A 12,996-nucleotide genomic window follows, 5' to 3' on the forward strand; every position below is an offset into this window, starting at 1 on the left:
TGTCACAAACCAAATTTCAAGGGTTCAAAACTCAAATATAAACTAAAATTGAGAGTGAAAACAAATAAAAATAAAAGTAAATTAATATAAAATAAGAAAACGTTGTAAAATTAAAATGAGATTGAGAAAACAATACAACATAAAAGACTCAAACACAAAGACAGACTAACGCTACATAACAACCCCATCTGTGAGTGCACAACCTTTGAAGGCTCCCTCATCTCAACGGTAAGTTCTATTACGAACCCATCCAAAATAATCACACCTGTGACCGCATCTCCTAACTTTAAACTGCTAGTCTAAACATGGTTTCGTCATGAAAGCTTTAGAGATAAATCTATCTTTACAAAAATATTTTTCTCTTAATTTATAATTAGTCATAAAAAGAAATAATTAGGTACAAATTTTGTCTAGAATTCAAAACTTTCAAATCTTACTGTTCCTTGACCAGATTCTTGAACTCCTAGTACCTTAAATAAAATTGGTATCCTCTAATAAAACAGGAATTTCTCTTAAGATCATTAAATTCTTATAGACTCCAGACTCAATATCAATAACACAATTATGTTTTATCTTGAACACGCCAAACATGAAACTAAAGTGTGTTCAATTTAACTCCATTTTATTGCCATCTTGAATGATGTGTAGGGTATATTCTTGATTTAAAAGTTATTGTGACATGACAGTTCATATTAGTTAAGCTTTTTGCAAAATAACAAGTTAAAAGACAACAACGATGAACCTAGGTCTATTAGTCAATTCAAAGACAATTTCTTTCTCCATCTTATCGATAATAATAGTTCAACTAAATCCATATTATGCAAAGAAACAAGTTTACGACTCATGAAAACAACTACCTAAATTGTGTCCTAAAAATTTGAAAACATAAGTTGTAGTTGATAATTACACAAAAATTTCCCTAAATCCATGAATTCCTGTCCAATTAGTCAATCCTAAAGATTATAACTAGCATATAGTAATTGAATCTCCACATGAAGCAATTTAAAGTTTTCCTACATAACTAAAGTTCATCTCATCTTTAATGAAGCATGAATTCACTAAAGTTCATAAAATGCTTATAGACTCCAACTTTGAGTACTATTAATGCAATTATGTTTCATATGAGTTTGTCATAAATGAAACTAAGGTGCATTCAATACAACTTTATTTTCTTGTCATACGAGGCAAAATAGAAAAATTAAATCAAACAAACTGATGAACTGAACAGAATCAATCCAACCAAAATTGATTAGTTTGTTTCTTTTGTTGGGTTGTTGGTTTATTTGATAACCCTTGTATATTATAACAATTTAACTTTTCATTTTATAGCCCTCCAACTACTAAGAGAAAAATATATTTGAGTAGAAGCTAAAAATATTGGGTGTTCAAGAAAAGGCATTTGGTTTAGTGGTATGATTCTCACTGGGGTGCAAGAGGTTTTGAGTTCAATTCTTGAAATGCCCCTATGTCTAAATCTCTTCTTATCTAAGGTAAGGACTTCATATTGGACATTTTATACTTACCACCATACTCTTAATACTCAGAGTCTTTCTTAACATCCCATCCTGACACATACATAAACTATGTTATTAATATTTTATTTCTATTACATCTTTCCTTATTTATGAAATAATGAGCGGAGATATTTTTCATTTTCACAATTACTGATGACGAGAGGTTTAGGATTTTTTAATGTAAGAATCGTGGGGATGTAGCTTAGATGGTAGAGCGCTCGCTTCCAATGTGGAAAGTACGGAGATCGATACCTTGCATCTCCAAATGAATCGATCACTAAACTTATGAAATAATGAGATTCCATCTTTCCTTATTTATGAAATAATGAGCGGAGATATTTTTCATTTTCACAATTTCTGATGACGAGAGGTTTAGGATTTTTTAATGTAAGAATCGTGAGGATGTAGCTTAGATGGTAGAGCGCTCGCTTCCAATGTGGAAAGTACGGAGATCGATACCTTGCATCTCCAAATGAATCGATCACTAAACTTATGAAATAATGAGATTCCATCTTTCCTTATTTATGAAATAATGAGCGTAGATATTTTTTTTCATTTTTACAATTATTGATGACGGGAGGTTTAGGGTTTTCTGATGTAAGAATCGTGGGGATGTAATTCAGATAGTAGAGCGCTCACTTCTGATGTGGAAAGTACGGGGTTGATACCTTGCATCTCCAAATGAATCGATCACTAAATATATTATTTCTTTTCAATTTTTTCTTATTTACGACATAATGAGTAGGGATAGTTTTTCATGTCACTATTATTGATGACGAGATGTTTAGGATTTTGTAACATAAGAATCGTGGGGATGTAGCTCAAATGGTAGACCGCTTGCTTTGCATGCGAGAGGTACGGGGATAGATACCACGCATCTCCAAAATAAAACTATGTTATTAAATATAGTATTGATAATTATTTCTTTTCAATTTTTCCTTTGATAATTATTTCTTTTCAATTTTTCCTTATTCATGACAGGTTAAGTAGCGATATTTCTTCATTTTCACTATTATTGATGATGGAAAATTTAGGGTTTTGTGATGCAAGAATTGTGGGGATGTAGCTTCGCTTAGCATGCGAGAGGTACGGCTTAGCATATAAGAAGTACGAGGATCGATACCTCGCATCTCCAAAAGAAACTATTTATTATTAATATTTTATTTCTATTCAATATTTCCTTATTTATGACATAATATGGAGAGAAACTTTTTCATTGTCACAATTATTGATGAAGGAACATTTAGGGTTTTTTGATGTAAGAATTGTAGGGATGTAGTTCAAATGGCAGAGCGTTCATTTCCAATGTGGAAAGTACGGGGATCAATACCTTGCATCTCCGATTGAATCGATTACTAAATATATTTTTTTTTCAATTTTTTCTTTTTTAGGACATAATGAGCCGAGATAGTTTTTCATTTTCACTATTACTGATGACGAGATGTTTAGGGCTTTGTGACATAAGAATTTTGGGGATATAGCTTAGATGGTAGAGCACTCGCTTTGCATGCGAGAGGTATGGGGATCGATACCCTGCATCTCTAGATTTTCTTCATTTTCAATATTATTGATGATGGAAAATTTAGGGTTTTATGATGCAACAATTGTGGGGATGTAGCTTATGATGGGAAATTTAGGGTTTTATGATGCAAGAATTGTAGGGATGTAGCTTAGATGGTAGAGCTCATTTAGCATGCGAGAGGTAAGGGGATATCCCGCATCTCCAAAAGAAACGATTTGTTATTAATATTTTACTTCTATTCAACCTTTCCTTATTTATGACATAATTAGCGGAGATATTTTTTCATTTTCACTTGATGACGGGAATGTAGCTTAGATGGTAGATTGCTTGCTTAGCATGCGAGAGGTACGGGGATCGGATCGATACCCCATACCTCTAAAAGAAACTATTCGTTATTACTATTTTATTTCTATTCAATTTTTCCTTATTTATGACATAATGAATAGCGTTATTTTTTATTTACACTATTGTTGATGACGAGATGTTTAGGATTTTGTGATATAAGAATCTTGAGGATATAGCTTAGATGGTTGAGCGTTTGCATCCCATGTGAGAAGTACTAGGATCAATACCATGCATCAACAAAGGAAACTATTCGTTATTACTATTTTATTTCTATTCAATATTTCCTTATTTATGACATAATGAGTAGCAATATTTTTTCATTTTCACTATTATTCATGACGAGACGTTTAGGGTTTTGTGACGTAAAAATTGTAGAGATATAGCTTAGATGGTAGAGCGCTCACAATCATGGGAATGTAGCATGCGATAGATACGGGGATCGATACCTCGCATCTCCAAAAGAAACTATTCGTTATTACTATTTTATTTCTATTCAATATTTCCTTATTTATGACATAATGAGTAACGATATTTTTTCATTTTCACTATTATTCATGACGAGACGTTTAGGGTTTCGTGACGTAAAAATTGTAGAGATATAGCTTAGATGATAGAGCGCTCGCTTTGCATGCGAGTTGTATGGGGATTGATAACCCGCCTCTCCAAAAGAAAGTATTTAATTTGTTATTATATTTTTTCAATTTCACAATTATCGATGCCCCGCATCACCAAACCAAACTATTTGTTATTAATATTTTGATATTTTTTTTATTTTCACTATTATTGATGATGGGACATTTAGGGTTTTATGATGAAAAAATCACGGGGATGTAGCTCAGATGGTAGAGCGCTCGCTTTGCATGCGAGAGGTACGGGGATAGATACCTCGCATCTCCAAAAATAAGACTATTTATTATTAAATATATTATTTCTTTTCAATTTTTCCCTATTCATGACATGTTGGGTAGAAATATTTCTTCATTTTCACTATTAAAGATGAGGGGAAATTTAGGGTTTTGTGATGCAAAAATTGTGGGGATGTAGCTCAGATGGTAGAGCGCTCGCTTAGCATGCGAGAGGTACGGGGATTAATACCCTGCATCTCCAAAAGGGAGAAATAATTTTTTTAAGTATGAATTAATTTAACATGTTATGTATAAGGTGGGTACGAGAGAAAAAGAAAAGATACTTATATAAGGATTATTATATCATTATGGCTATGTCATTCTTATAAATAAAAGAGAGTAATGTTCCACAAGTACATAATCTAGTGCAATCTAGTAGTTATACTACTTATGGAGAGAAAGCAATCTAACAAGCAAGAGAGGACTTATTTAAGATGGAGAGAAAGCAATCTAGTACTTATTGTAAGGGAATTTGATGAATTCCTGCTACTTATGGAGAGAAAGCAATCTAGTACTTATTGTAAGGGAATTTGATGAATTTCTCAAAAGATAAGAGCTTATAAATTTGATGAATTCCTCAAAAGATAAGAGCTAAGAGCTTATACTACTTGTGGCTATCTAGTACTTATGGTAAGGGAATTTGATGAATTTCTCAAAAAATAAGAGCTTATACTACTTGTGGCTGCTACTTATGGAGAGAAAGCAATCTAGTACTTATGGTAAGCTACTTATGGAAAGAAAGCAATCTAGTACTTATTGTAAGCTACTTATGGAAAGAAAGCAATCTTGTACTTATTGTAAGGGAATTTGATGAATTCCTCAAAAGATAAGAGCTTATACTACTTGTGGCCGCTACTTATGGAGAGAAAGCAATCTTGAACTTATTGTAAGCTACTTATGGAGAGAAAGCAATCTAGTACTTATTGTAAGGGAATTTGATGAATTCCTCAAAAGATAAGAGCTTATACTACTTGTAGAGAGGGAATTTGATGAATTCCTCAAAAGATAAGAGCTTATAGGATGGCAGTAGCATCCCATGAATATGACGGAACTTCTTCACAATTGCAATATCTAACCAATGAATATTGTTGTCATTTATAGCTTCTATCACAATAATATAAAATTTGGGGTCAAAGTTTATATGGGACTGAAAAGACATTCTCCACACGCTTGTAGATTAAATTATATCTACCACCTCTGAAATTTTCCACGGCAAACCTTCCAACAGCTTGCACTTCTTCATCATTGACATCCTTAATTGGAACTAGATTTTAAGGCAAATCTTCTACATGACTCACTTTGGAACACTTTTATAGATAGTTTCAACAAACTTACTTTGCTCGTGAATACTTTAGAGTTCAATATTTATAGTTGGAGAATGCTATTCAAATTGATAGGGTCAAATCTTACAACAAAGTGTAATTGAGCCTCCCTCTATTAGGAGATAGCTTCTAATCAAAGTCTTTAGTTTGGACAATGGTTGCATTGTTTTAGTCAAACAACCGAGACTAGTGTACTACCAATAGTATAAACATTTTGTATGTGTATTTTCTTACATATTAACAATTTTATACAAATAATAATTAAATTTATGAGTAGAAGTTTGGATGGAGTTTTATTAAATAGGTAATCTTAAATTTTTTATCTAAAAATATATAAGATTTTTTTTTTATATACATTTAGGAGAACAAAACAAAGATTCAAGAAGATGTCATTCATGCCATGTTTTTATTTTTATTCTTTCTTGTTTCCCAAAGATTAAAAAAAAAAAGTTATCCTCTCTCAAATATGGTCGTTATTTGATTATTTTCTCTTGAGTGAATTTTAAGTGAAACACATTCTCTACCCAAGTAATTGCAAGATGCAAGCTTCACACTAAGAGGAATCAAAGTCCCAAGTATAACGTCGTTTAAGTGTAAATTTTTATTCTCCATCTCAACATAAATTAAACTTATTTTCGTGAAGATATCTATTTATAAAAGCAAAATATCTCAGAGTCACACAAATAAAAATGAGATATAGATACGAGACATAAATATGATACCAAATAGATATGGTAGTTAGGATTAGATTTGATTGAGTTATTTGGATTAGATTTGATCTACTTATTTGAATTAGATTTGATTTAGTCATTCTTCCATTGGATGAGTGATTTCTCCCAATTCTTAGGATCTTTACAGTTTTCCTTTTCTGTTCGTAACAGTAACATGTCATTCTTAAAAAACTTGGACACCGATGTGACAATGATACGTTAATTAAAAAGAATTATTTCAAAAAAATTATCAATTTTATATTAGAGATAAATTCATATAAATAAGTTTATATATTTGTATACTTCAAAAAAGCTTAATGTACGTTTCACTCTCAAAATATATTCAAAGTCAAGTGTCTGATACGATGGATTATAAATTTGTAATGTATCCATTGTATTAACAAGTGTTCAGTACATACTCAACACGTGTCAGATTAGTGACACTAAGTTATTCTCATGCTTTCTTTACACACATTTGTAGTTTAAAAACTAGCCTGTCAAATATTATAATTGACTAACTAACTTCAATTTTGTGCTTGAAAGATTGTTTTGACCAAAGAGAAATAAAATCCATAATTTAGAAAGATGGGTCTAAGAAATAAAATCCTTAAATACTTTTTAGTTTTAAAATAAATTAATTTTTTAGTTTAAAATAAATTGATTTTTTAGTTTTAATTTTAGTCCGAATAAATTAATTTTGATGTGGTGTTATGTATTTTAAGTCTTCTTTTGAGTCTGCTTCTTATTTTGTGTTTGTAACGAGTATGTATATGTAACACCCGAAAATGAAGGAAATTATCTCCCATAAGAATAAGCCACTCGTGAAAGACCCAAAGGATAGAAAGGAAAAAAATTAAAGGATTAAGCAAGAACAAAGTACTTAGTCAAGTCACTCGTGTACCCTAACAAGTGATTTCAAGGAGTTAAAGACCCTTCGAAAAGGATTTGAAAGAAAAAAAGTAAATCAAAAAGGCAAAAAAGTCATTTTATCAATTATCAAGAATCTTTCTGGTTTTGTAATTCCTTATCTAGAAGGAATCTCAAGATTCAAAATAGGGGAAAATGATAAAAAAGCGAAGAGAAATGTGTAGAAAAATTATGGATTTTTTTGTGAAAAATAATAATAAAATATTTAAAAAGTGGCAAATTACCAAAATACCCCTGGAAGAATGGATAATTACAAAAATGCCACTCTAATTTGAATCAAAGCATCTATAGTGACCATCCGAGCAAAATATTTCGAACTGAAATCTCAACCGTCGGATCTCCTCCAAAATTTGATATGATCTAGAACGAACATGCACGGGTCATCACATCCAACGACTAGTATTCAAAATCGAGGTCGGTAAGGCTATGATTGGAGTGATATCTCCAAAAAATTATCCAGAAAGTTCGATCTCTAAATAACGAAGATTCTGGAGCTCTCAATGTCGGTTTAAGCTCCTCCTATAAGGTCGAAAGTAGGAGCAACAATACGAAATAAGAATCGAGAAAGGTCGATCCACCAATTAAAGGCAATAAGCGTTTAGATTGTGGGTCTCCTACTCTCAGATTTCTTCCAAATTCGAGAGCAATCCTCCACCATTTCTCTTCAAACTTATTCCTACAGTTTCTGAACAAGATTACCCACAAGTTCTATGAAGGAATAGAGTGATGAAAGTGCCAAGAAACCATTCCCCCAATTCAATCTGCCATTGAAGAATTTCAAGAAAAACTTGAAAATTCAATCTGAGGATACATGATGACTCGTCGAGCAAGAATGATTCCAATCAGTTTCTAGACCTCCAAGGAATGCTTCCATAGAAGACCACAAAGAAAAATAACCTCGAGAGCGTGCCAAATTGAAGGAAATAGGTTTCGAAATTAAATTGGGGATAAGAGTCAAAATTCCTATCTACGATCTCTTTTCCTTCAAATTAAGGATTCCTCTAGCTTCAGAGGAAGAAGTTGAGTAAACTTGATGAAGGAATCGAGAGCTGAGACGTCGTAGAACAAGCTACCAGCGAGATCGAAAATCTGGCGTTTCGAGTGAGTTGCATACCGAGAACGATTTTTGGAAATTAAGGTCCTACACTCAAAGACGTTCCTCCAAACTAATTCCTTAAGCCTGAAGATAGGATATGGAAGGGGTTCAATGAAGAAATAGGGCCTTGAAACCCCTAGAATCGGCTACCCAATAAGAAATCCTTTGTTTTATCTCCAGCGATAAATTAGATTTTGGATGAACTTTGGTAGCGAATATCTTAGGCTACGATCCACGAGAAGTTATCAAATAAATCCCTAGCCCTTTCTTACTTAAGCACAATAATCTAGCATACAATGTACCATATCATAAACAAGTCATAACGTAAACACTTCATAGTCATATCGTTCTTTAACTTACCATAACGCTATCGTTCTATCAATCTATCACAAACCTATCCCTTTCTACCCATAACCTAACCGTATTCTTTCATCAATCTCTCCTATCAATAGCACTCCGGTATTTAACCTAACCTTAACGTTTCATGAACGTATCTTACTTCTATCGTTACATTTCGTTTTGTGCATTCTTCTCGTATCCTATCTCAAACATATCCTTGAGTACATCATATCATAATTATTATCATACAAACCACCTGTAATAACATAACATAACATATAGGAAGTATATCGATCCATAGACAATTCACACATATCAATATATATATATGACACGTGCAGAACCACAGGGAACGTGTCAACATCAAATATAACCATGCCGATAGTAAGGTCACTTACCTGGTTAGCTTAAGTCGTCCTCACAAATATATCCTTAATGAAAGTCCATTGAACTCCAGGTCAACGCCCATGACATCAGTTTCAAGTTTGAACTCTATAAAATTATTTCTCTAATTTACATTGGCCATTCTTAAATTCTGATATTTCTTGTTAGACAAAATTTGATGGAGTTCCTTGCCCTCTAATGTTTCCTGTTTTATTTTTTAAAAAATTATGTTCAACAAAATCTTTTCTCAATCTTCCATCTTCCATCTTCCATCTTCCATCTTCCATCTTCTACGGTAATTATTTTGGAGATATTATTGGCCAATTTTGTTAATCTATCCTTACTTCCAAATCTTCCAAATCTTCCCTTTTTATTTTTACTTTCATTTTTTTTTTCTCTTTTCCATTTTGGATTTTCATCTCTATTTAGTTTTTTTTTCTTATTTCCTTTGTCTATAAAATTATTGACAACCAAAATCATTGTAACAATTCAGAAATCTAAACAATTCATGAGATCTAAAATATAATTGTTGTGATTTCCTAAAACTCATCCAAAATTATTTTCCTTTAATCTCTAATTCAAAACAAAATAATTGTAACCAAATTAATATTACTTAATAAAATAAGAGGAAGATTTAACATGTCACTACTGACCTCTTCAAATGACGTATCTCCTCAGCCCAAACTAAATCTGTTTAAACTTTTTGTTTTTTGTTTTTTTCTATTTGTTTTGGTAGTAACGAAGAAATTTTAGGTAAATCTTTACAGAAAAGAATTCCTCATTTATTGCCAGATTTATTTTTAGGGAATGAGTGGTGAGAGATTGAAGGAAGGAGTAGGGATCCGTTAGCAAATGTTTTATTTATTTATTTATTTATTATTATTATTATTATTGTTATTATTTTATTTTATTTTCTTCGGTTGTTATAGGAACTCAACTCAGCAACATTGAAAGTAGAATGTACATCGTGATTCTTATCATCATCTCCCTCTTCAGGATTCGTCCTCGAATCAGAAAAATCATCACCTACATCAAAAGGACTCAATTTAGCAACATTGAAAGTAGAATGTATTGACAATTCTACGGGAACATCAATTTTATTGTTCCATGCAATAAAATGAGTCATTTTACTAAATGTCTTATGTTTATTATTATTATTATTATTTTATTTTATTTTCTTCGGTTGTTACAAGAACTCAACTCAGCAACATTGAAAGTAGAATGTACACAGTGATTTTTATCATCATCTCCCTCTTCAGGATTCGTCCTCGGATCAGAAAAATCATCACCTACATCAAAAGGACTCAATTTAGCAACATTGAAAGTAGAATGTATTGACAATTCTACGGGAACATCAATTCAATTTTATTGTTCCATGCAATAAAATGAGTCATTTTACTAAATGTCTTATGGAGCATTTATAGTCAAATAAAGAATTAGGAATCCACTCCCACTCCCAATTAAACTATCCACGCTAACATTAAAATGAAAATTCATCAGTAAAATTATTTACTCTAATTCGTTGAAATTTTAAAAAGAAATAATCACTCAATTTAGATTAAATAGTCAAGTAATTGTAAAAAGAAATAATCACTAATTTTAGATTAAATAGTCAAGTAATTGTAAAAAGAAATAATCACTAATTTTAGATTGAATAGTCAGGTTATGCAACTTAGTCAATTTGAATCAGGTGCGGTGAACGTGGATCAAACATGTGACCTTGAGATCTATAGTGACGCTCTCCCAACTAAGCTATCGACCTAACTTTATCAAACATGTGACCTTGAGATCTATAGTGACGCTCTCCCAACTAAGCTATCCACCTAACTTTAAAAATGAAAACTCATGTGACCTTGGATCTATAGTGACGCTCTCCCAACTAAGCTATCCACCTAACTTTAAAAATGAAAACTCATTAGTAAGGTATTTAGCTAATTCATTGATATTTTAAAAAGGTGCGGTGAACGTGGATCACGTGACCTTGAGATCTATAGTGACGCTCTCCCAACTAAGCTATCCCCGACGTGAATCAGGTGCGGTGAACTTGGATTGAACACGTGACCTTTAGATTTTCAGTTTGAAACTCTCAAAACTGAGTTATCTTCGCTAATATTTAAAGAAAAACAAATCATAAGTAAAGGTATTTCTGCTAATTCATTATATTTTAAAAAGGAATAATCACTCATTTTAAATTGAATAAAGTTATGCAACTTAATGAACTTATGCAACCAATGAGGTATTTACGCTAATTCATACTAATTTTTTTTTATTGAATAGTCAGCGTATGCAAATGGAAACAAGTGCGGTGAACGTGGAGATTAAACACGTGACCTTCAAATCTTTAGTTTAACACTCTCCCAACTGAGCTATCCCTAAATAAAAATTCACAAGTAAAGCTATTTCCACTAATTCATTATATTTTAAAAAGAAATAATAATCAGTATCCCTGCTAACATTAAAAATAAAAATTCATAAGTAATGAACCAAGTGCGGTGAACGTAGATTGAACACGTGACCTTCAGATCTTCAGTCTGACGCTCTCCCAACTGAGCTATCCCCACAATCATCAAAAATGAAAATTCATCAGTAAAGATATTTTCGCTGATTCAAAAGAAATAATGACTAATTTTTTATTGAATAGTCAGGTTATGCAAATAGAAACAGGTGCGGTGAACGTGGAGATTGAACAAGTGACCTTCAAACCTTAAATCTGACGCTCTCCAAACCGAGGTATCCTCGCTAACATTAAAAATGAATGTTTTTAAGTAAAGATATTTCCGATAATTAATTGAAATTTTAGAAAGAAATGATCATTAATTTTAGATTGAATAGTTAAATTGTGCAACGTGAACCATGTGTGGTTAACATGGATCGAGCACGAGACCTTCAGATCTTCAATCTAACGCTCTCTCAACTGAGCTATCCACACTAACATTAAAAATGAAAATTCATCAGTAAAGGTATTTTCGCTAATTCATTGAAATTTTAAATAGAAATAATCACTAATTTTTAATAAGATATTCAAGTTATCCAACTTGTATAAGGTGCGGTGAACTAGAACACGTTAGGTATTTCGGATAATTCATTGAGATTTCAGAAAGGAATAATGACTAATTTTAGATTGAATAGTCGGGTTATGCAACTAGAATTAGGTGCGGTGAATGTGGAGATCAAACACGTGACCTTTAAATCTTCAGCCTGACGCTCTCCCAACAGAGCTATCCCCGCTAATATTAAAAATGAAAATTCATAATTAAAGATATTTCCACTAATTCATTATGTATAAAAAAGAAATAATCACTAATTTTAGATTGAATAAGCAAGTTATGTTTTTAGATTGTAGTCAGATAATAAACTTGTATTAGGTGCGTTGAACGTGGATAAAACACGTGTGACCTTCAAATCTTCAGTCTAACAATCTCCCAACTGAGCTACTCTTGCTAACATTAAAAATGAATATTCATCAGTAAAGGTATTGGGTACACTTCTGGAAATTCAACAAAAGACAATAGTATTAGACCGAGATGCCAGATTTAAATCTCGCTTCTGGAAAATTCAACAAAAGGCATTGGGTACGCAGTTATAGTACGACATTCCACCCATAAACAGATGGTCAAACAGAAATGCTCAAGCAAATATTGGAAGACATGTTGAGGGTATATGAGATGGATTATGCAGGAAGTTGGGATAAAGTACCTACCCCTTATGAAATTCGCTTATAATAATACTTGCCAAGCCACCATACAAATGGCCACATACGAGGTTCTCTATGGACGAAGATTTCGATCCCCTATCTTTTGGGAAGGAGGGGGGCAAACGACAATTATTGGGTCAGAGCTGGTGCAAATTACCAACGCCACAGTCTAGAAGATTAAAGCTAGGATACAAACCGCACAAAGCCGAGAGAAAAGCCATGCAGACCTAAGGCGCAA

At 32.3% G+C, this 12,996-nt stretch overlaps 2 non-coding genes across 2 annotated transcripts; one reads left to right on the forward strand and one right to left on the reverse strand.

Annotated features, from left to right (window-relative positions):
* The first annotated feature begins 4,415 nt into the window (after nucleotides 1-4,415).
* TRNAA-AGC lies at nucleotides 4,416-4,488 on the forward strand. Its single transcript has one exon. It is a non-coding gene; the product is annotated as a tRNA-Ala (tRNA).
* Nucleotides 4,489-11,552: 7,064 nt separating this feature from the next.
* On the reverse strand, nucleotides 11,553-11,625 carry TRNAF-GAA. Its single transcript has one exon. It is a non-coding gene; the product is annotated as a tRNA-Phe (tRNA).
* Between the last annotated feature and the right edge of the window lie 1,371 nt (nucleotides 11,626-12,996).

This window comes from Cucurbita moschata, unplaced genomic scaffold (genome assembly GCF_002738365.1).
Source record: "Cucurbita moschata cultivar Rifu unplaced genomic scaffold, Cmos_1.0 Cmo_Scf00102, whole genome shotgun sequence".
Classification (NCBI taxonomy): Eukaryota; Viridiplantae; Streptophyta; class Magnoliopsida; order Cucurbitales; family Cucurbitaceae; genus Cucurbita; species Cucurbita moschata.